Below are 22,484 nucleotides of genomic sequence, written 5' to 3' on the forward strand. Positions count from 1 at the left end.
TGTACCCCATAGGTTTTGGATAATTGTATTTTCATTTTCATTTGTCTCTAGGTATTTTTTTATTTCTTCTTTGATTTCTTCAATGATCCATTGGTTGTTTAGTAGCATATTATTTAGCCTCCATGTGTTTGTTGCAGTTTTTTATTGTATCACCTTCATATTTGAAGAGTTATTTTCTCTTATCCTGTTGAAGATAATATTTTTTGTCTCTGGCTCTCATTGTTGCTTTTGAGAAATCAGATATTAATCTAACAGTTACTTTGTAGGGAATCTGCCTTTTCCCTCTTGCTCCTTTTAAGATTTTATCTTTGTTATTGTTTTTCTACAATTTCACAAGTATAATTCCAGATGTGCATTTCTTTTCGCTTATTCTGTTGGGAATCCCTTGGATTTTCTGAATATGAGGATATGAATATATACTGTAGTTCTTTTTTCTTAATTAATTAAATAATTTTTGGCTGCGTTGGGACTTCATTGCTGAGCACAGGTTTTCTCTAGTTGTGGCGAGCAGGGGCTACTCTTTGTTGTGGTGTGCAGGCTTCTCATTGCAGTGGCTTCCCTTGTTGCAGAGCACGGGCTCTAGGCGCACCGGCTTCAGTAGTTGTGGCACACAGGCTCAGTAGTTTTGGCTTGCAGGTTCTACAGCACAGACTCAGTAGTTGTGGCGCATGGGTTTAGTTGCTCTGCAGCATGTGGGATCTTCCCAGACCAGGGATTGAACTTGTGTGCCCTGCATTGGCAGGAGGATTCTTGACTACTGTGCCACCAGGGAAGTCCCCTTCCCTATATTTTAAATCCCCCTTTATGTTTTTAAAAACAAATTAAACATATTCATTTTATATATGGTAACTGAAAATTCCAAAATCAGTAATCTTTGCAGGTTTGAATAGTTTATGGCAGCTTGTCTCTTTGTGTGTTTAATGGCTTTGTACCCTCATGGTTCTTGGAACTCTAGCTGTAGGAATTATTTGATGCCTGGGATTAAAGTATATTCCCCAGAGAGGGTTTACATTTAGTTTGGCCAAGTTTCTAGGAGAACTATGCCAATTTGGACCACTTTAAGTTTTTGTCTTGGAATTTTTTTTTTTGGCCACTCACATGCTATACATTCTGCCCCCAAACTTGTGTGAGTACAAACTTATTGTTCCGAATTATGTGAGAATTTTTCTCCCACTACACCTTGAACCAAGGATGAGATAGGCTTTTGTTCTTCCTGTTTCCCTCTGTGGGCACCTTTTTTTGTTCTCTTAAGTTTGCTCTCTGGGGGTGTTACTCTTTGACTACCCTGGTTTTATGTGTGTAGGGGATAGTTTTCCATTTCAACCTTCTCTGCTCAACCCCTGATTTTGTCTTCTGTCCCTGTTCATGACCCTTTAAACCCTGGTTCCAGATCAGGAAATGGCTTAGCAAATGCTGGCTCTAATTATCATCTGTGCCTTGGGATTCATAACTTCACGTCATCTCTAGCTTCTGAGGAATTCCCTTACTTTCTGACCAGTTCATTCAGGCAATACAAATAAGGGTGTGTGTGTGTGTGTGTGTGTGTGTGTGTGTGTGTGTGTGTAATGATCCAGCATTTATAGTTGCACTGTATCAGGTGGAATTTCTGTGATATTTAGTCCTCTGTAGTGTCAGAAATGTGAGTGTCCAGTTTTTTTCTTCCTTTCTCCTTCCTTCTTTATTTCCTTCTTTTGCATTTGAATACTCAATTGTCCCAGCACCATTTGTTGAATAGTGTCTTTCTCCCACTGATTAATAATATAAATTTTCTCATATCAGAATTTCATGTGTATGTGTGTTTGTTTTAGGTCTGGATTTGCTTCTGTTCTTAGCCAGTTTTTTTTTTTTTTTTTTTTTTTGGCCGCACTCACGGCTTGAGGGATCTTAGTTCCCTGACCAGGGATTGAACCCGGGCCCTTAGCAGTGAAAGTGCAGAGTCCTAACAGCTGGGCTGCCAGGGAATTGGATTTGTTTCTGTTCTAATGGTCTGTTTCACTATCAATACCACATTGCTTTAATTACACAACTTTAAGCACAGCCACCCCCTCAACTGTCTTCTTTTTCTTTAGAAGTTTCTTGGCTATTTTTGGCCCTTTGCGCTTCTCTACAGATTTATTTGTTTTTAAGCTCCTAGAATATCCTGATAGGATATTGATTGGAATTATTTCAAATATATATATTAATATGGGATAACTAACTTCTTTATGACATTAAATCTTCCTGTTCAGGAATGTGCTATACTGCATTTATTTAGGATATCTTTATTGTCTGCAAATATGATTTTATAATTTTGGGTTGTGAACATATTTTGTTAGGTTTATTACTAGATGCATCAGTTTTATTTAAAATATTGTATTATTTAACTTTTCATTGTTGGTTATAGAAATGAAACAGATTTTTTATATTGATATTTTTATATCTAGCCACCTTGCTGAATATTTTTAATCAATTCTAATAATTTTCAGATTCTTTTGGCATTTTCTGTGTATCTCATCATATTATCTGTGAAAAATGACAGTTTAACTTCCTCCTTTCTAATCTTTATGCCTTTTGTATCTTTTTATTACCTTATTGTATTAGCTATGTCCTAAAATACAATGTTGGTTAGAATCAGAGATATTGGGCATCTTTGTATTCCTGATTTTAGACAGCTTAATGAGATCTTATATTATTTCAAGGGTCTGATCTGTTTTAACAAAAATGTCCCTACTTATAGATATGTTTTCTCTCATGGTTTCTAAAATAGAACTTGCGTAGTCCTAAGTCCCCACTGTAAGAGTGATTTTTTTATGGTTGTTCTGGCTTATCCCCCATTGTAGAGCCTTCTCTACATACAAATAGAAATGTGCTATATGTGCAAAATGTACACTGGATTTCAAATGACTTAGTACAAAAAATGTAAAATATCCCATTAATATTTTCATATTTATTACACATTGAAATGATATTTTTGGCATCTCGTTAAAATTAATTTCACTTGTTTCTTCTTACTTTAAAAAATTATGGCTGCTAGAAAATTTAAGATTATATGTGTGGCTGGCTTATATAAAATTTACTTTTAATAATTTTCTCCAACAAAACCTCTTAAAAATTAGCATATTTCACAATTAAAGACAATTTTAAAGTTTACATTCTATTTCTATCAGACAGCGCCAGTACAGCTAATGTAGATGATTCTCTCCCCTGCATCTGTCTTCCCCCATACCTGGCTTTGTCACCTTTGATTTGCTCTCTGCCTTTATCCAATCCCCCCTCTATCTCTCAGCCTGAAAACCACCTCCTCCCTCCAAGAAACAGCATTTCTGTCTTCAGGGGGAGTTTTTCCCCTCTTGGTTCCTTCCCATGTTCGGGAGTACTTAGGAGTCTACCCAAATGAGCACAGATGTTCTTCTCTGTTCAGTATCACAGGTTGGAAGGATGGGCTCTAGTCATGCAAATTGGAGTTTTAGGATCTTTGGGGTCTTGTTCATGTTCCTCATCAGAAAGGGCTTCAGGCTGGCACCTATGAAAAAACACGTAAGACAGAGACAGTATTTTTAATTTTCTTTGACGATCACTCAGCCTAATTCAATATAGAAGAAACAATACATCTCCTGTTTGTACATCCTGTCTTCAGTGGGACCTCTTTTCACGGTGCTGAGAAGGATTTGGGTCTTTCCTGTATCACTACCCCCATTCTACACAAGGCCTGGCATCTTCACATGAAAACCCAGCATATCTGTTAAAGGTTGGTAAAGCACTCAGAGAGATGGGTCCAGTTCAAATTAAAAATATATATTTAAAAACAAATTCAAGGCAGATCAATATGTATTAATATGGACAACCTCCAAGATGTATTGTCCAGTGGAGATAAAAACAAGGTTCAGCACAGGGAATATTCAATATCTTGTATTAACCTACAACAGAAAAGAATCCGAAATAGAATATGTATATATGTATATATACATATATACGTATATCTGAATCACTTTGCTGTACACCAGAAACTAATACAACATTGTAAATCAACTATACTTCAATTAAAAAAAAACAAGTTTCAGAATAGTGTGTATACGAAGATGCTGTTTGCATCTAAAATGCTTACGTTTTCAGAGACTGACTCTGGAACCGCAAACAAAAAAACTGGCATCAAGTTGCTTTGGTTAGGGATCTTGGGGATGGGATGAATGGGATACGTACTTATGTTTTTAAAAATGTGCTTATTTACAATAACCAAAAGCTAGAAACAACCCAAATGTCCATTACGGGTGAACGGATAAACGAAATGTGGTATATACATACGATGGAATGTTATTCAGCTTTAAAAAGGAAAGAAATGATGATACATAGTACAACATGAACGAATTTTGAAGACATAAGCCAGACACAGAAGAACAAATATTGTATGATTCTATTTATATGAGGTACTTAGAATAGTCAAATTCATAGAGACAGAAAGTAGAATGCTTGTTACCAGGGATTAGGGTGAGGGGAGAAAAGGGAGTTAGTGTTTAAAGGATACAGTTTCCATATGGGAAGATGAGAAAATTCTGGAGATGGATACTGGTGATGGTTGCACAATAATGTAAATATACTTAGTGCCACCGAACACTACACTTAAAAATGGTAAAAATGGTAAATTTTATGTTATATTATGTATGTTTTACCACAATAAAAAATGTGTGTACACAATGCCTTTAAAAGCCTTTAAATTGGTTTTCCCTGGTGGCGCAGTGGTTAAGAACCCGCCTGCCAATGCAGGGGACACAGGTTCGAGCCCTGGTCTGGGAAGATCCCACATGCCGCGGAGCAACTAAGCCCGTGCGCCACAACTACTGAGCCTGTGCTCTAGAGCCCACGAGCCACAACTACTGAGCCCGCGCGCTGCAGCTACTGAAACCCACACGCCTAGAGCCTGTGCTCCGCAACAAGAGAAGCCACCGCAATGAGAAGCCCGCGCACCGCAACGAAGAGTAGCCCCCACTCACCGCAACTAGAGAAAGCCCGCGCACAGCAACGAAGACCCAACACAGCCAAAAAAAAAAAAAAAGTGAACTGGGACATACCTTCGATGTTGGTACATCTCAAATTCCAATTTCCCCTCACCTTTCCCCAAATAACCAGTTAAGGAATTTAGCGTTTTTCTATGTATGGGAAGATGCAAGAGTCTGGGCTCACTGAAATCATATCTTTGATATGCACCACAGCTATATACAGGAGCCTGTATCCTGTATTTTCACATCCTGAGTGTCCTCAGGGCTCACCATAGGGAGTGGCTGCAGTCTGATGGCTGCTAGATGGCAGGTATTCTTCTCCTTCCTGAGTTTCCTCAGGGTTCACTAGCTCAAGTTGGAGGGCTGCAATCGCCAATGACTGATCCTCTCCTCTTGGTCAGGAATCTGACCAATATTTGGGAGACATTTCACGATCAAATTTTGTCCCACGATGCTGGGAGGCTCATCCCAGGTCAGGCAAAGATTCTTGATATGCCACTCTAGGTGCTAATTTTTGGATTAGGCCCTATTGATAATTAAAGATTCTCTGGATCCTCTAATTATGATCCAGGAGACATTTTCCCTTGTTGCTTCTTCCCATACCTAGAATCATATTATCACAATTATTTTATGTTATAAAAGTGATCTATTTTCTTAAGATGTTTAGCCATAGAAGTTTTGTTTGGAGGCCTGGTTACACACTGGGTACTGCAAGAGACAACAATCTTATAAAATAGGATATAAGTAATGCAGCTAGTAGCATTGACAAAGACATAGTGCTGCAGGGAGACACAAAGCACAAACAACTTGGAAATAAAGAACAAATTCAAACAATGATTAACATAATATCAAGTCCACAGGAGAGCCAGCTGTAGACAAAAAATTCTGGCAGGATCAGGTAGAGAGAAAAAGATAAATGTTTCGTCTTTGTTTACAAAGGCAAACTTTATCAACTTGTTGTAGGTCATCGCATAAGAGAAAAGGTTTTTCTGAAAAACAAAGATTAAAGTCAGTATATTTCCCAAAGTCATAAAGTTATAAATCATATTTACCATTTTATTCAGTCTCATGTAATTAATTCCCATTGATTTGGATGAAATAATCAGGTTTCCCATTAGTTTTGTCATATGTTACCCAGTCCAGTGATATTATCTAAAGGCTATCAGAAACTTATATTTCTTAAAAAGGAACTTTTTATCAGTCTTCTTGAAAATCTTCATTTTGTAAAAGCATCAGGACAAAACTTAAAATAGCATGGTTAAAGATTTGAGTACAATGTAATTAGCAGGAAACTTGGATATAACATTTTATAATAACTAGTATTATGCTTGATAACATCAGGACGTAGCAGATGTTAGGGATTCCATATAAAATTTGGAATATCTATAAAAATGACATTTATCCATACACCATAACCTAAGGTTCATCTCCAATCACTTGACAAGGTTTTTGAAGTAATTTAACATACCAAATAAAATTAGTTTGACATCTCTCTCTGAGATGTCTCAGAGATGTTCTTTTGAAGTATCTCAGAGTCAGCTGGAGGCTAAAAAGCTTTATTCAGATTTTGATATTTAGGAAGTTTGTTAAAAATATCAAAAAGGTTTTAAAACACAACAGGATCATAGGTCACTGAGAAACAGTACTTATTCATTTAACCAAAGTCACAAAACGATTAAAAGAAAACAAATACGGATCACCTAAGGGCACAGAAACTTATATAATCTGTTATCAAAAGGAGCACTTCTAACAGAGAGATCAAATTCCAGTCTTGTATTAGCTTACTTAACAAAATCCACTTACTTAGGTAACTTCAATCGAAATTTAGTTAATCCTGGCCATGTATAAAGCTTTCTCAGTAAAATGTAATTCCATTCCTCATACCTTCTTAACTGAAAACACACATTCTACCATGCTGAAATGTTTTATTATTTTCAGTAGCTTTAATTATATATTTAAATTAGAATCCCCGACTCTTAAAAACCTTAATTTTCAGTGACAACCAAGAGGCAAGTAATAGTTACCAAAATCTGGAGAAACTATTTTAGATGATTTTTAAGACATAATTATTCTTATAGCTTACCCAAAAGATCTTATTTCATTTATATTTACTTTAATTTCATCATATCAAGTTATTTTTCTTGCTGACAAATTTGCAACAGATGTAACAAGATTTCATTTAACTTTTATTAAACCTAGGTGCAGTGAAAGTACTATACATAATGCTGATGGCTCTAAAGACATGTCTGTATTAATTAGATCAACAAACTTTAACATTAATACCAGGTATTAATTTAATATTAAATATTTCCCAGTTCACATGAACCTGAAACTCATTTAGCTTAATTTCTCTTGTATTTAGAATTGTTTGGTTTGTAAGCACTTACTTTTCTTTAAGCCAATTAAATAGGGCTCATTTACAGATTAACCTCAGCAATGTTATCCAAAGACAAAAACACATACAAACACACAAACAAACAGAGAGACATCATAGTTCTCATTTCAGAAGTTCAGCCCTGAGTCAGGTACAGCAATGTAAAACCCATCAGTTTACAAAAGAGGTTCATTAAAGTTGGGTTTCTGGCAGATGGAACAAATCAAGCTCACTTGTCTAGATGGCTAAACCCTTTCTACTAGTATTTATGGAAAACAAGTCAAGTTCTAAATTACTGTACCCTCTTTTTCAAAATTTGCATTTTAAAAAGATGGCAGAGATAAGGGTTTTTTGAGAAAACCAGATAGGACATTTGTATCTAGGCAAGATAAAGGCAAGTTTCTCCTAGGATGACTTTGTTTCCCCTTTGTTTAATATTTACAAGCCTCTTAAGATCACCCATATTTATTAGAAAATCTATCAACTTGTTCCCCACTGTCAATGTTACCTGGGGCTCCTGTGGGGAAATCAGAATTGCAAGCCTCAAGTCCAAGGGAGTGTCCTGGCCTCTTACAAGATATTGGGACAAGGGAAATTGCCCTGTTGCAGAAGTGGCTCCCAGTCCAAATTGGGTGCCCTGTCGGGTCTTAGATGGTGATACTAAACCAGGTCTCTGTGCCCCGGGTGTTACCATAGAAACTTCTGTTTGATCCCCCTGGGTAGGGGAAACAGGAGGCAGTGAATATTGTTGGTGGCATGGTGGGGGGGGCAGTCGGAACAACTGCTGGTGCAGCCTGCTTGGCCACTAGGGGAGCTGGATAGGCTGGACGGGAGTTTAAGTTTTGAAATAACATGTCCCCACTCTCATTTTTTTCTCTTCCCTTGTAGAACAGGTTTCCCCTTGGGTTTTCTTTCAGACTGCTGCACCATAAGGTGGCAGCCCTCTGACTCCTTTTCCTCCTGATGCAATAGCATAAATGCTCCTACATACGGAATCTCATCCTTTTTCCCTGCTCTTTTGCAGAACATTTCTAACTGCGAGATTGTATAATAATTGAGTGAGCCATTCAGGGGCCATCGTTCTTCTGATCCTAACATATATTGGGTCCACACCCTATTACAATAGTACATCATGTCTTTCTTAGTCATAGGCTCACGGCTATGTTTTGCCCATTTATCTAATATATTCCCCAAAGGGCTCTCCTTTAGGATAGGTGGAGTATTTTCCACTTTTAAAAGTTTGATGACACCAAGACACAGAAGACGCCGACAAATTCCAACACAAAAGGCACAAATTCTAGCATCGACGCACACAAAACCAAGACAAAACCAACGAACTAGTTCCCAGATCGGGTAGACTTACCCTACAAAACCAATGAACTAGTTCCCAGGGAACCAGTTCCCAGAATTGGGCAGAGTCCAACAACAATTCCGCCCTCCAGCAGGGTACCCCAACCAGATTGGCTTGTCCCGTAAAGGAAAAGCCCAGATTGAGGGGGGGAGGGATATGTTCCTGGCGTGCACGCCGGAGTGACTTACCCTCTAAATCGAATCGAGTCCATTGACTCGTAGCACCAAACTGAAGTTTGTTGGTTCCTTGCTTCAATTGCCAAGTGCTGGGATAGCCAGTGCCGCTTCAGGGAATTTTGAAGGGAAGATCCTCAGGACAAATGGTCCTGGCAGCTGCTAGGGCCTTGCCTCAATATTCCCTGACCAGGGTTGGTTAGACAAGAGCAAGGCTCCTGGTTGGCTCACTAAATTTGTTGCCGAGTCCAAGCTCGCTCTGCTTGCCGCACGACAGGCCAAAGAATCGGAGACGAGGTGTTGAGGTAAGGAATACGACTTTATTCGGACAGTCGGCAGACCGAGAAGACGGCAGACTAGTGTCTCCGATAAACCATCTTATCTGGGTCTGGATGCCAGTTTCTTTTATAGAATCAGAGAGGGAGAGGCGGTGAGGAAGGAAAGTAAAAGGGCCATCAGTCTTGCAAAACATCTCCTGGAATGACCAGCCTCAGTGAGGGTATGTGTTAGTTTCTTTTTTCTTGCAGCCATTCACAGGTGGGCAGGGTTTTCTGAGGCAGGCCATTATGTATCATTATAATAACAAAAGCAATGAAAATCAAAGGTTAAAGTCAAAGAAACAGATCCAATGTGGAGTCCGATTTAGCTCTTCCCTGTCACACACTTAAAAAATGAGATGAAGTGGGATTCCCTCCTTTTTAAAAATGTTTTTAGAGCTACTAAAAAACTTGCATTTACACAATAGTTGATAAAAATATTCCTCTGGGTTGTACAAGAAGGGAGACAGGGACCACTGATAGGACCGGGTGTTTGATATTAATCAGACTTGGCTTTTTTCTTTCCTGCTTCATCAGAGGCTGGCCTCTCCTCATTTTTATTTTCTCCGTTTTCTGCAGGTAAGTCTTCTTTAGTCTCTTGGTGAGCCACTTCAGCCTGTTTTCCCCTTGCTCCCTTTTCCCCTTTGTTTGCACTTTTTTTGCCTGAAGATTTATCCTTTCCTTCCACCTTTTTGGCTTCATTTCCACTTTTGCAGAAGCTGTTTTAGCCAACAACATCGCTGATCTCCTCTTGGGCTCCTCCTTCTCTGCTCCCTCGGCAGAGCTGACCTTCCTCTTGGGCACCATGGCAGCGGGGCGGGCGCGTGCTGGGTGCCTGCGGGCCACAGCATGCCACGAATCTTCGCGAAGCTGGGTTGCCTGGCCGTGATGCCAAAATCTTGGCTTTCTGTGCAACAATGCCGAGAAGAAATACGGAGACGGAGTTTTGGAGGAAGGAGAAAAAGTAGCTTTATTCTTTGCTAGGCAAAAGGGGGAACACAGCAGGCTAGAGTCTCAAGAACTGTGCCCCCCCCAACCCCCCATAGGGAAAGGTTTTTATAGGTTGGGGCTCGTGGTCTGGGGTAGGTGATAAGGCTCAAAGTAATTAAGGTCTTGCATTTCTTTTCTTCTGCAAATTCATGGCCAAAGCTGGCGTCATCAGCAACCGGGTCTGGTGTCCCTGAAGTTATCAGCTGTGACCTTCTTTCTGAAATGAAGAGTGCTGCAAGGGTGTGTAGGAGAAGAAATGCCAGGTGCAAAGGGTAATTCATATGGGGTCAGACAGTAATTAGCTTTGCTAAGGACAAGTCTAACTACACGTGTTTATGAGTAATAACAGCTAAAGAATAACCAAGATTGCTTAACACTTTCAGGCCTGGGTGGGTATGCTGTTTCCCCAAGCTGTTCATTGTTTACTTATTTTCCTTGTTTATCCAAAAAGAAAAGTCTCATTTCTATTTTTTACTGCAACAAATACCCCACTGCTAGTTCATTCCCTTCACATCAATGAAGGAAGGGAAATGGGCCTTGCGTTCTTGTCTGGCTGAGGACAAACTTCAGTTTTGCTCCATTTGACAAGCACCAGCTGTCCAGCCCAGGGGCCCATCTATCTCCTACTTCAGCCGCTGCCACTCCTGCCACCCATGTTTTCTTTTTTTTTAATTAAAAAATGCCAAAGTCCATTACGTAAATTTGCATAATAAGGGCATGAGAATGCCTGAATCCCCATATGATGGATAATACTGAATAGCAGCAAATTTTAATTTTTTCCTCAAGCTACCTGACGAAAGATGGTTTACTAGTATTGTTTTAATTAACAGCTTAGCACTCAAAAGCGTAGCCACCCTCTGGGGGATCCCTTTGCCCAACGCAAAGGAATCCTCGGGATCCTCTCTGTGCTGTCTACCCTCTGCCTGCAGAGGTCGCTGGCCACCGCTCGCCTCTCTCCTGTGGTCCTAATCGGCTTCCCGTGTACAGTGCGCACGCGCGTATTTCGCTCCAGGTGTCCAGCTTTGTGCCTGATCGAGGTCTTCTCGGCTGCGCTCAGCGCGCAGTATTTAACCCGGACTGGTCTTCGGGAAAGAATAGCGTGTTCCCCCGACCCAGAGCGCCTCTGGGCCTCAGCGGCTAGAGGACCTGGGACGGGCCTACAGGGGTCGGGCGGCACGGCGGGCAGCCCATGCGGGCGGGGCGGGCCCCCGCTAGGGCTTGGGCGTCGGTCGCCGGTGGGGCCCGGAGCCGGGCGTGGAGCCCCTGACAGGACAGGTATGGAGGCGGCGACCCTGGAAACTGCCTCCTCCCCCACCGTGTTCGCGAGGCTCCTGGCTGTGCTCTGGGGGCTCGGCGCTCGCCTGGGGCGCGGCCGGGAGCCGGGTGTGCGGGGCGGGGCGGGGCGGGGGTCGGCAGGGGTGGGCCGCGGCGGGGGTGGGCGCCCCCTGGGTCTGGGCTGGTCCGACCCACCTGAGCTCTTCAGCCTGCGGTGTGGTGTTCTCCCGGGGTCGAGTGATTGCGTCTCCGAATTCCTTCAGAACTGCAAGTGTTCCACTCCTTTCCTGGGAGCATCCAAGGCACCCCTGAACCCATTCCAAGCTACAGGTTTCCTGTGGGGCACACGGTTGAGAAATTGTGTCAAACAGAAAAACAAACAAACAAAAAACAAAGCGGACTCAAGGTGGGGGTCTGGATATGCGTTTGGTGTGTCAGTCTCCCATTCCTGGCTTCCGCCTTAACTGGCAGGCTCACCCTTGAGCAGTCATCTTGCGCATCCCCACAACTAAATCACACAGACGACGAACTCCGCTATTTTTAAGAGGCGGTGATTTAGAAACTTATCCTCACTTACTACAGTGTGGAGAGCAGCAAGCCCATCTTGACCACTTACTAATCCAGTATGCTTAAGGTACTGAGAGTCAAAGAGCTATGAGGTGGAGATTGAAGATCTTTAGCTAATGTACAGGCGAAGCCCAAGGTCCGGGGATGTTAGCGATAGTAGTTAAGGATAACTTTTTTTTCAAAGACATTTTGTGCTCAAATATGTTCAGAAACTTCATGGTTAAAGTTTTCTCTACTACAGAATATTTTGGAACTTTCAGTATGCTAATGATATTTTTATCACGAATTTCCCAGTGGAAGTATAGTATGGAGAGTTTCCCAAATTTGAACGGAAAATACTGTTTTTCTTGGGTGTTACCTCTGTTTAACATATGAAACAGTTTGGGAAATGGAGTTCCAGAATTAGAAACTCAGGGTTTGGAAGGGGCAGATGTAGGTCAGTGCTTTTTGAACTTTAATGCTGCATACACAAAATCTGTTAAAGTACAGATTTTGGCTAGTTCTGTATTTTTAACAAGTTCCCGGGTGATGCGGATGCTGCCGGTCCATGGACCACACACACTTCGAGTAGCAAGGGTTTTCACTGGATTGAAAGAGACCATGTTCTGTTCCCTGCTCTCCAGAGCAAGCTGTGCTGCCTTGAATGATCACTTCCCCTGTCCAGACCTATAAAATAGGAGACTGGACGAGAAGATCTCTCAGGTTTCCTTCAGACCTAAAATGTTGTGACTCTAGTCCAGTTACCCTTGTGGTAGTTGAATTACGTCTAAAATATCCTTGCCCTATGGCCAGTTTGGGCTTGAACATTTCTAGTAATGGGGAATTTACTGCATGTAAGGCATCCCATTTCATCGTGGGATAGCTCAATAAGGAAGTTTTTCATATTGCTAAAATACATCTCTATAACTTCCATCCTGTTGGTCCTAGGTTATCTCTTAGAATCAAACAGAAAAAAAAGTATAATCCCTCTTTAAAAGATGACTCTTGGGAATTCCCTGGCGGTCCATTGGTTAGAACTTGGTGCTTTCACTGCCAGGCCCTGGGTTCAATCCCTGGTCAGGGAACTAAGATCCCACAAGCTGCGTGGCATGGCGGGAAAAAAAAAAAAAAAAAAAGACTCTTAAAGTGTGAGATGACAGTGGTTCTACCAAGTTTTCCCCAAACTGAATTATTCTTTATTCTTACATGACATTGTTTCAAATCCCTGTCTCTTAAATTTAGTCCTTCTGTGTGGAGTGTAGTGGGGCTGTAGCTGGACTTTGAAGGATGGGTGGGGCTTGCAAAACTAGGGAAAGCATCCTAAGCAGCTGACAGTGGTCCAGAGATGACACTGCATATGTCAGATCCAGAATTGTTTGATTCAAGTAAGAAATGGTATGTCAGTGAAAGATTTTGGGCAAAGCAATGTTTTAGAGTGTGTAGTTGTCTTACTGTGGTGTATAATGTGGTTGGAAGTGGGGAAGGAGAGAGGCAGGGAGCCAGATATGCTTCACATATCAGTAAAGAGGACTTAGGTTGATGATAATAGTAATGCCTTCTATTTATGGATAACATTTTACAGATTACAGAATGTTTCACAGACAACCTTTCCTGTGAGGTAGGCAGAGCAGCTGTTACCCAGTTTTATAGATGAGGCACCAAAGAGAGTAAATGATTTGCCTTAATTCTCAAAGCTGTTACATGGCAGACCAAAGTGATGACAGTGGTAATGGAGGAGAAAGGAAGAATGCAGGAGGCAATACTGAGGAAGAATTGATAAGTTGGGCCTGAATGAACATGAGGGTACAAAGGAAAAGAAGTTGTTAGGGAGGAGTCAAAATAGTTTGGAAAATCATAATACATGATCGACAATTGCCATAGGTTGTACTTGCTCAGATCTATCATTGTTAGTGGCTGATTGGAGTTAATACGTCGGGAGGGATTGTGGTAGAGGATTCCTAGGTTGTTTAGCCTGTCTGTTGGTACTGGGTGGTGTGTGGGCCTTGGGTTAGCTGTCCCATACCAAGGGAATTGAGAAGTGGATCCTCAGTGTCCCTTGAGAAGGAAATGCTGAGCAATTGACTGATTCAAATCTATCTTAGGGTCCTTGCCATCCAGGAGTCTCTGAATTTTGTTTTATATAATTTTTCTTTTGAAGTTCCAGCTAATATTAGTTGTACTTGGCTGATGGACAAATTGGCTATCCAGTCTTACCTCCCCATGCTCCCACATATCCACTGAGGGTTTCACTGAAGCAGAGACTGGACCCTTGTCACTCCCGAAGCCACGCTAAAGCTATTTTCCCAGAAGATCTGCACTTCCCCTAGAGCCTAGAGCGCTCTCTCTCTCTTCCTCTCTCTCTCTCTCTCTCCCTCTCTCTCTCTCTCTCTCCCTCTCTCTCTCTCTCTCTCCCTCTCTCTCTCTCTCTCTCTCTCTCTCTCTCTCCCTCCCTCTCCCTCTCTCTCTCCCTCTCTCTCTCCCTCTCTCTCTCTCCCCCTCCCTCTCTCTCTCTCTTTCCCCCTCCCTCTCTCTCTCTCTCCCTCTCCCTCCCCCTCCCCTCCCCCTCCCCCTCGTCTTTCTACCCTGGAAGCATATGAGGTTGAGATTTATTGTCACTACCAAATTCCATAGGACCTGGAGCTGTCCCTGCACTTTTAGTTTCTTAGGCTCCTATCTGGTGAGGAAAGAGCTACATCTCTTGGGGTGTATGTGTGCCTGACTGTTGTGCTTCCCCCATGGTGTCTCTGGGAAACCTGTCAGAACCAACTTATATCCCTAGAGCCTGGTGTTGGTATAGGCTTCTATTCAACATTGAGTGTCTTCTGTGTTCAGTGCTTAGGATACTGAGATGAATAAAAATTCTGTGCCCTGGAGGAATTCACGATGGGTTAAGGGAGACGATATTGTAAGTAAAATGCGATCTTGTAATAGAGATATTTCCAAAGTGTTGTGTGAGGGCAGAGGAGGGAATGACTAGCTCCACAGGGAGACATCAGGGGAATATTCAGGAAAGAGGTGATAAGTAAGTTGAGCCTTGAAGATGAAGAGAGAGACTTGGTGACGTTTGCAACATTTGCAGAGGCATAAGATAGGTAGATCCAAGTGGCTGGAATCTAAGAGAACTTTGAGATCAAAGGAGAGGTGGTTGATGAGATTAGATTCATAATGAGGCCAGGTTTTTAATGGCCTGTAGTTTTGTTCTAAGATTCAATTTTGTGGGAGGAAAGCCACTGGAAGTTTTTAGGCAGGGAGGTGATGTGGTTATATTTTGGAAAGCTAATTGTGGAAATAGACTGAAAGGGGAGAATCTGGATCCAGGACATCAGGAGACTTTTGTAGTAACCTGGGTTTGGCTTCAGGCTGAATTAAGGATTAGTGGGGATGGGAAGGAGGGGATAAATCGGAGATTGTAGAGACAGAGTTCACCTGACATAATGACTAATTAATTGGTTGTTGAGAACAAGAGAGAGAGGGAGTTGTTGAGGATGACTCAGTTTTCTATTTTGGATTGATGGTGGTACCAGTAGTAAAGGGGGAGTATAGACGAGGAACATTTGCTGGGGGAAGCTTCTGTGTGTTTTGGGTCATGTTGAATTTGGGCGTCTGTGGCGCTTAGCAGATAGGTGGAAATGTGGGTCTGGAGTTCAGAAGAGAGTCTGTGTCTAGGGGTGGTAGATGTAAGTGGTAGTTGATGCTGTTGGAATGGATGAGCCTAGCCATGCTTATAGAAGGCTGAAGATAACAGAGGAGATGACAAGGATTGGTGGGCAAGGTGAGAGAGAATGGTGTCCAGGGAGCTACAGAGGAAGAAGTTGCAGGAAGAGAATCAGCAGCCTCTGTTGCTACAGCGAGGTCAAGTAGGATGCGCTTGGAAAATGTACTTTGAGATTGGGCAGTTAGGAGATTGTGGTCACCAGGGCTCTTTTATTTTTTTAGTGTGAGCAGCTGGTTGGGGGCCAGGTGGATTGAAGAGTGGATGGGAAATGAGGATAGGGAGGATGTACTCCCTTTGAGTAGTTTGGGAAGGAAGGAAAGGAAGGAAGGAAGGAAGGAAGATGGTGGCAGCTTGTGGAGGAGTAGCAGAGACTAGAGACAGATTTTCCTAGAAGTCTTGAGCATGGGTTATCTGATGATGTGTAAGAGCCAGTAGAGAGGTTGCATTTGAAGGCACAAAGGAAATGATGATTGCAGAGGAGGCTGGAGGGTTGTCTCTGAAAAGGAGACATCATTTCTTTTGAAGAGGAATGACAGAAGAAAGGAAAAGAATGTAGGAAGAAAGAGGCAATGATGGATACACCTAAATTTGCAAAGGAATTCTTATCTAATAGGTTCAATTTCCTTTCTCAGCAAGGTTATCTGCTGAGGGATGGGGGTCCTGGTGTGGGCTCGGATAGGAACAGGGACTTGAGAATGGTAAGGGAAACTTGAAACTGTCCAGAGAGGAAAGGGAAAGAGAGCAGAGTTGAGATATGCTCCAAGAACATTGAGTACCCTCCGAACTTGAATCCTGCAATGTAGGCCTCTCTTTCCTCTTCTTCATAATAATTATGGCTGACTTTTATTGAGTGCTTCATACCAGGCACTTTTCTAAGTGCTTTTCAGGCATTCTCACGTGATTCTGACAACAACCCTATTAGAAAGGTATTGTTAGTATCTATGTTTTACAGAAGGAGAAACTGAGGCATGGAGTATTACTTACACTTAGTAGAACTTATGTCTGATGAATCTCTTACCTCTGCAGAAATGGCATTCCTTCCTTGAGGCATCAGAGAAAGGCAGAAATTTAATTCCAACTCCCAGTTTCTGGTCCTTGAGGGGCTGGAGTTTAGGGCTGCTAAGGAGGGCCAGTCTGTGGGTATGATAGTGGCCTGGGTGAGCAGGGTGGTGGGGTCAGTGTTGCTGTTGTGTTTTTACAACTACATACAGAATTCTGAAATCCTTGTGTGATTTCCCAGCAACCTGACTAGAAAGACAAGTGACTGATAATGATTTGTTAGGTACTGCAGGCTAAGACCGTGTCAATTGAGATGGTGAATAAGAAAAGAGATCTTGTCTCAATCAGCCAGAAAAATAATTTTTACTGCCAGTTATGGGACTAGGCAGACCTATGACCTTACGTAATAGCATAGATTATTAACACTCACCTTTGATGTTTTCCCCATTGGTGTGATAGATAGAATTTGTAGGTAAGGTGCACACCTGACTTGAGTGAAAGGGGAGAATGATGAGATGGCATGGGTGGAAGAGAAATGGGCTTACCTTTTCCTGCTGCAGCCACTGGAGCATCATTTCTGTGTCCTTCCTCTTGATGTTGCCATGGATACGCCTTTGCGTGGTGACTTGAGGAGATTGATTTCCATTATGATCAGATGATGACGTGGATTTAAAAAGAGAAAGGACAGAATGCTCTGCTTCTGGGGAGTGGCCGGTGAGCTGCCCAAAAGGCAGAGCCCGCACAGCCGAGGTGGCTGTGGCTTTGTTGGCTGCTTTGGCTTTTGCTGAAGTTGTGAAATGGTGCATCTCTCTCTTTAGAGCGCAGGCTCAGGGTTCCCTGTCTGCAGGGTCCTAGTGCCAGGGACTTGCTGGTTGATCATGGGGAGAAAGCAGCAGGAACTTAGAGTAGGCTATTAAGTAGGACTGCTGCTAGCTCTTGGAGGGTTGCAATTCTTTTTCTTTTCAAAGAACATTTATTTATTTATTTATTTATTGGCTGCTTTGGATCTTTGTTGCTGCCCATGGGCTTTCTCTAGTTGCAGCGAGTGGGGGCTACTGTCCGTTGTGCGGGCTTCTCGTTGCGGAGCACAGGCTCTAGGCGTGCAGGCTTCAGTAGTTGCGGCAACGGGCTTAGTTGCTCCGCGGCATGTGGGATCTTCCCAGACCAGGGATCGAACCCGTGTCCCCAGCGTTGGCAGGCGGATTCTTAACCACTGCGCCACCAGGGACGTCCTGGCTTGCAATTCTTGAGTACCAGGCTGCACTCAAGTGCTTGTTGCCTTCCTGCAGAAGCGCCTTCATTGAGGATAAGTGAGGCATATTGTGTAGCTTTCCTTCCTGGCTCTTGGAGGTCTGGACCCTTTAGAGGTGGGCCTGGTAGTCACTGGGTATTCCTAGGGGAGGGGGATATCCTGGGAGGGGGTAGACCTGTATTCAGTTTGGGAGTGGGCTACAGAAATTTCTGGGGATAATGAAGAGCTGGAGAGGTAAAAAAAAAAGTCTATTTAGGGTCTAGGTCTTATCTGTGTGAGATCTGCAAGGCAGATACTGGAGTAGGACCTAGGAACAGAAGGCTCTGTTTATCTTCTTTCTGGGTTCCTGTGCATATCTGGAATCCGGCCTTCCAAGCTTCCAGTACCTGAGCTTCTATTCCCCTCTCCTTTCCTGACTCCTGAGGGACTTATATCCACACATATCCCTCCCCTACTAGTGCTTTTAGAGATGTACAACTTCACCCTGGTTATAAGAAAATCTGTATCTTGCTGATTACCTTTATGTTTCATTTTATCTCTTGCAACCAAATCGAAATACCCCGTGCCTAATGCAGTTCAGTTCAAGTGTGTGGACCCTGCTGTCAGACTGCCTGGATTTCAAGCCTCTACAAGTAGGATCAGAGAAAGCAAACAGTTGGGTTAGCCCAGGATCAAGGTTTGGTAAGGTGAGACAAGAGGAGATCAGGGGCGTAAAGGATGCTGTGGTACCAGTAAAAGCAAGGTAGAAATGGTGCAGTCTGGGTGCCAAAGAGGCTTTTCCTCCTTACTAGTTCCTCCTTAATTCCTAATAATCCACTTCTTTTCCTCTCATTTCTGAAATGTTCTCCGAGACCACTGGTAATCTATTTATCAGACACAGATTTCTTTCCCTCCTCTCTTTCCATTTTCCTAGACTTTTCAGCAGTATTTAATATCATTGGGGAGGAAAATAGATTAGAAATCCAGGGAGTATCTGTCTTCAGGCTGAGGTAGCATGTAACTCAGAGTTGTCCTGTGTGACATGGGGTGGGGCCCAATGGTGCTGTTGAAGGATCACCTACCTGTACAGCTAGTCAAATGTGCCCCCCTTCCTACTCACATGTGCCCCGCTTGCTATGAGACTTAGATGAGTTGTTTGACTTCTGAGACTCAGTTCTGTCACCTGTAGAATGGAAATAGTGGAATCCGTGTTGTCTGCATCACAGGTTCGTTTTGGAAGGAGATCGTGAAATACACGTGTTAGTGGTCACAGTTAAATTTGCCTCTGAGAAGGCCCTATGACTTATTTTCTCTCTCTTAACATGTTCAGTTTCCCGTCCCAATTCTGTTGTTATCAATCATCATTCTCCCATTATACCTGCTTGAAAACTCCCAAGTTTATTCATTCCTTTACTTATCCATGCATTCATTCATCCATCCATTTATTCATGCAAGGTTTGAGTTCCTACCGTGTGCACTTGTCATTGATGTACCCTCTCAGTAATGATGAAGACAATATCTACGATTTGTTGAACACACATTCTGTGCTTAGCACTGTACTAAATGCTTTACTTCAGTCTTATTTAATCCTCACAACATCCCTGTGAGGTAGGTATTATTTCCCTCTTTTTACAGTTGAGGTAACCAGGGCTCTGAAAATATCTTACCCAGAGTCATACACATGAGGAAATAGGAGAACCAAAGCTGTACCCAGGTCTGTCCATCTCCAGAGCCCATACAGGCCTGCTGCTGCTTTCCCCATGTCTGATCTATCATAGGGCCTTCTCGGGGCTTTTTTGTACTGTCTCTGAATTGGTCCATTTCCTCTTCCCTCTGTTTTTCTCTCATGAGCCTGGCTCAGACCCCCTCACCCCTTGCTCATTACTGCCATAGTCTCCTTGCTGTTTTCCCTGTCTTTATCAAGTTGCTCTTGCCTCCACTCCATTCTGCTCTCTGCCACCTGTTTGATCTTCCTAAAATAGTTTTCATTATGCCAGTCTCCTTCTCAGGAAGAGACTGGCTTCCTGTTGTTATTGGATCCAATTCATCTATCTCTACGTGATGTTAAATTCCCTGACTATCCATATTTACCTTCTAATACATCTCAATATCAGTGTTAATTCATTCAATAAATATTTGACTTCATGAGCTAAGAGTGATGGGATCATAAAGAGGAAAAGTTGAGGAGTCTGCTTTAAAAGGCTTATAGTTTGATAGGAGAACTCATCCAGAATTCACTAATTCAGCCAAGCTAGTCATCTTTAACTTTCCCTAGTCAAGCAAAATTATTTCTGTCTCTACTCATACTGTACTCACAAATTACAATGTTTGTAGGCTTTTCCTCTCCACATATCCAAACAAAAACCTCATGATTCAAGGGATAATCAAGTATCCCTTTTCTTTTTAGCTTACCTTTTTCCTCTCTGTAATTCCTTATAATATTTCTCATCTAGACATTTTATTTTAATACCTATACAGTCTTCTGTATTTTTTTTACAGAGCACTTTTATGTGCTTTATCTTATTTGAGCATTAATGTAGATATGGCAGGTGATAGTCCCATTTTATAGAAGAAACAGCATCTAAGAAGTTAGGTGACTATATATACACTTGTGTGGCTAGTGAGCTGTGATGTTGTTGGATGTGCGCTCTTTTGAATCTTCGAAGGTAGTGTGGTCCAGAGGAAGAGCACGGCTTTGGAAGCCTAGAAATATGTGTGGTATCAATGAGGAGAGTAAAAAGTGCAGAGGGTTCTGGTTCAGGCTTTGGTTCCAGTTACGGCTCTACTCCTTGTCTTCTGTGTGACTTCAGGGAAGTTGCTCAGTTCTCTAAGCCCTGTTTCCTTGTCAGCATTGTTCCTGGCTTGCCTCTTATGGGGTTACTTTGATGTCCAAATATGATGATAACTAAGTTATTAGCTAACTTTGTTGAGTACTTACTAAATACCAGGCAATGTCCTAAGTGTTTTACATGGATTATCGCAGCTAATCCTCACAACAGCTCTCAGACATGTTCTTTGTTCCCAATTGACAGATGAGGAAGTTGAGGCACAGAGATGTTAAGTAACTGGACCAAGTTTATGTAGCTACCAAGTGGTGAAGCCAGGGATTGAATGTAAGCAGCCTGAGTCTAGAACCGGTATTCTTAACCATGGTACTATACAATTGTTTTTTAAGGTGTTCTGTAGACTGTCAAGTGTTCTGAACATGCAGAAGTCCAGGCCGCAAGGAGCTGCATGGCCCTGCCCACCTGTGTAATGGTGAATAGGGAAAAGAGGGGGCAACGTGGAGATTTTGCAGAGGAGGAGAGAAATGGTTTCCTAGGGGGTCTGGCCAGGATTGGAGATGTGGAGAGGTGTTTGGGGGCCATATATCTGGCTGTTGGCTATCATTCTCCTATTAGGCTATCTGGCCTGCCTTAGAAAGAGGGTGGAATGGAGGAAGACCCTGTTCAGCCAGTGAAGCCCAGTGCAGACAAGACAGGTATCCCTCGGGCCAGGGGATCTACAGCCACACTGTACCCGGTAGAGCCATAGATCAGACCCCAGGACAACCTTGTTAGCTACTTAGGGGCAGGGACTGTTGGTTTCTAGCCCATTAGATGGATAAATGAATGAAGTGGTTACATAGCCCTCTTGAGACCTCTCACTAGAATGCATAATCTTGTTAAATTAAACATTTTAAATTATAAAAGTAATATGGTTATTAAAGAAATTTTGTGAAATATAGAAAACAAACCATCTCATTGTTTCTCTTAAGGAGATGCCTAGGAGGCAAGGCCAAGAGAACAGGGGACAGGTGGCCGAGGTGGACTGGGCACTGCCCCCACTTGTAGGGGGCAAGTGGGACTCTGTTTCTGACCACCACCCTTACTAATCCTTTTGAACCTGATACTCTTAGGGTTCAGAGCCTGGCCCTTTATAACAACTAGAAGGGAGGAAGAATGACCATGGCAACCTTTGCCAGTGTTGAAGGAGCTGGGGTACTTGACTTGCTTTGGGGTGTGTGTGTGTGTGTGTGTGTGTGTGTGTGTGTGTGTGTGTGTGTGTGTGTGAAGTTGCCTCCATTGCTGCCCTTCCTTTGCTGTGTATTGGGCAGGGGGCCTGGCTGCTCTGGCCCAGGGTGAGATTGAAATTGAGACCCTAATCACGTGGGTTTGGACCTGACTCCAGAGTTTAGAAAGGGGAGGGAGGAGGAAGAGCACTAGAAAGGGGGACGAGAGACCCTTACTTTGGCTGTGTGACTGTGTCACTTGATGCTTGTGGGTCTGCTGCGGCCTCACATCCTGGGGGTGGGAAAGGTGGCCGTGACGGTGAGGGGTGCAGATTAGGAGGATCAGCAGGGCTGTGCTCCCAGCCGTAGGACAGTGTACTCTAGAGGTGAGTGTTGAGGGTCTTTGGCGTGGGCCTAGTCCCTTACACTCTGTCCCTCTTGATAGGCCCAGGTGAAGCAAGGGGGCACTAGGACCCAGAGGCTAGCTCCATTCCTGACAAGTCTAGAGCAGCACTAGCGCAGAGTGAGACTCATCAGCTGGCAAGCAGG

At 42.8% G+C, this 22,484-nt stretch overlaps 1 protein-coding gene and 1 pseudogene across 5 annotated transcripts in view; one reads left to right on the top strand and one right to left on the bottom strand.

The window, feature by feature from the left end:
• Window positions 1–1,542: 1,542 nt before the first annotated feature.
• On the bottom strand, window positions 1,543–22,416 carry LOC309643960 (annotated as a pseudogene). Its single transcript, XR_014268616.1, has 4 exons — window positions 17,259–22,416; window positions 11,649–11,788; window positions 8,887–10,095; window positions 1,543–3,502 (listed from the first exon to the last, which is right to left on the bottom strand). The product of XR_014268616.1 is annotated as an uncharacterized misc_RNA (transcript).
• DCTN1 (dynactin subunit 1) overlaps window positions 11,206–22,484 on the top strand; it is a 30,390-nt gene continuing 19,111 nt past the window's right edge. The window contains exon 1 of one of the 4 annotated variants that reach the window (XM_082427119.1): window positions 11,206–11,453. The gene's annotated coding sequence lies outside the window, so the exon portion shown is untranslated. The remainder of the gene's footprint in view (window positions 11,454–22,484) is intronic. The other 3 variants (XM_082427112.1, XM_082427110.1, XM_082427111.1) reach the window with 3 other exon arrangements.

Source organism: Balaenoptera physalus (genome assembly GCF_965194825.1).
Source record: "Balaenoptera physalus genome assembly, chromosome: 15".
NCBI classification, from domain to species: domain Eukaryota; kingdom Metazoa; phylum Chordata; class Mammalia; order Artiodactyla; family Balaenopteridae; genus Balaenoptera; species Balaenoptera physalus.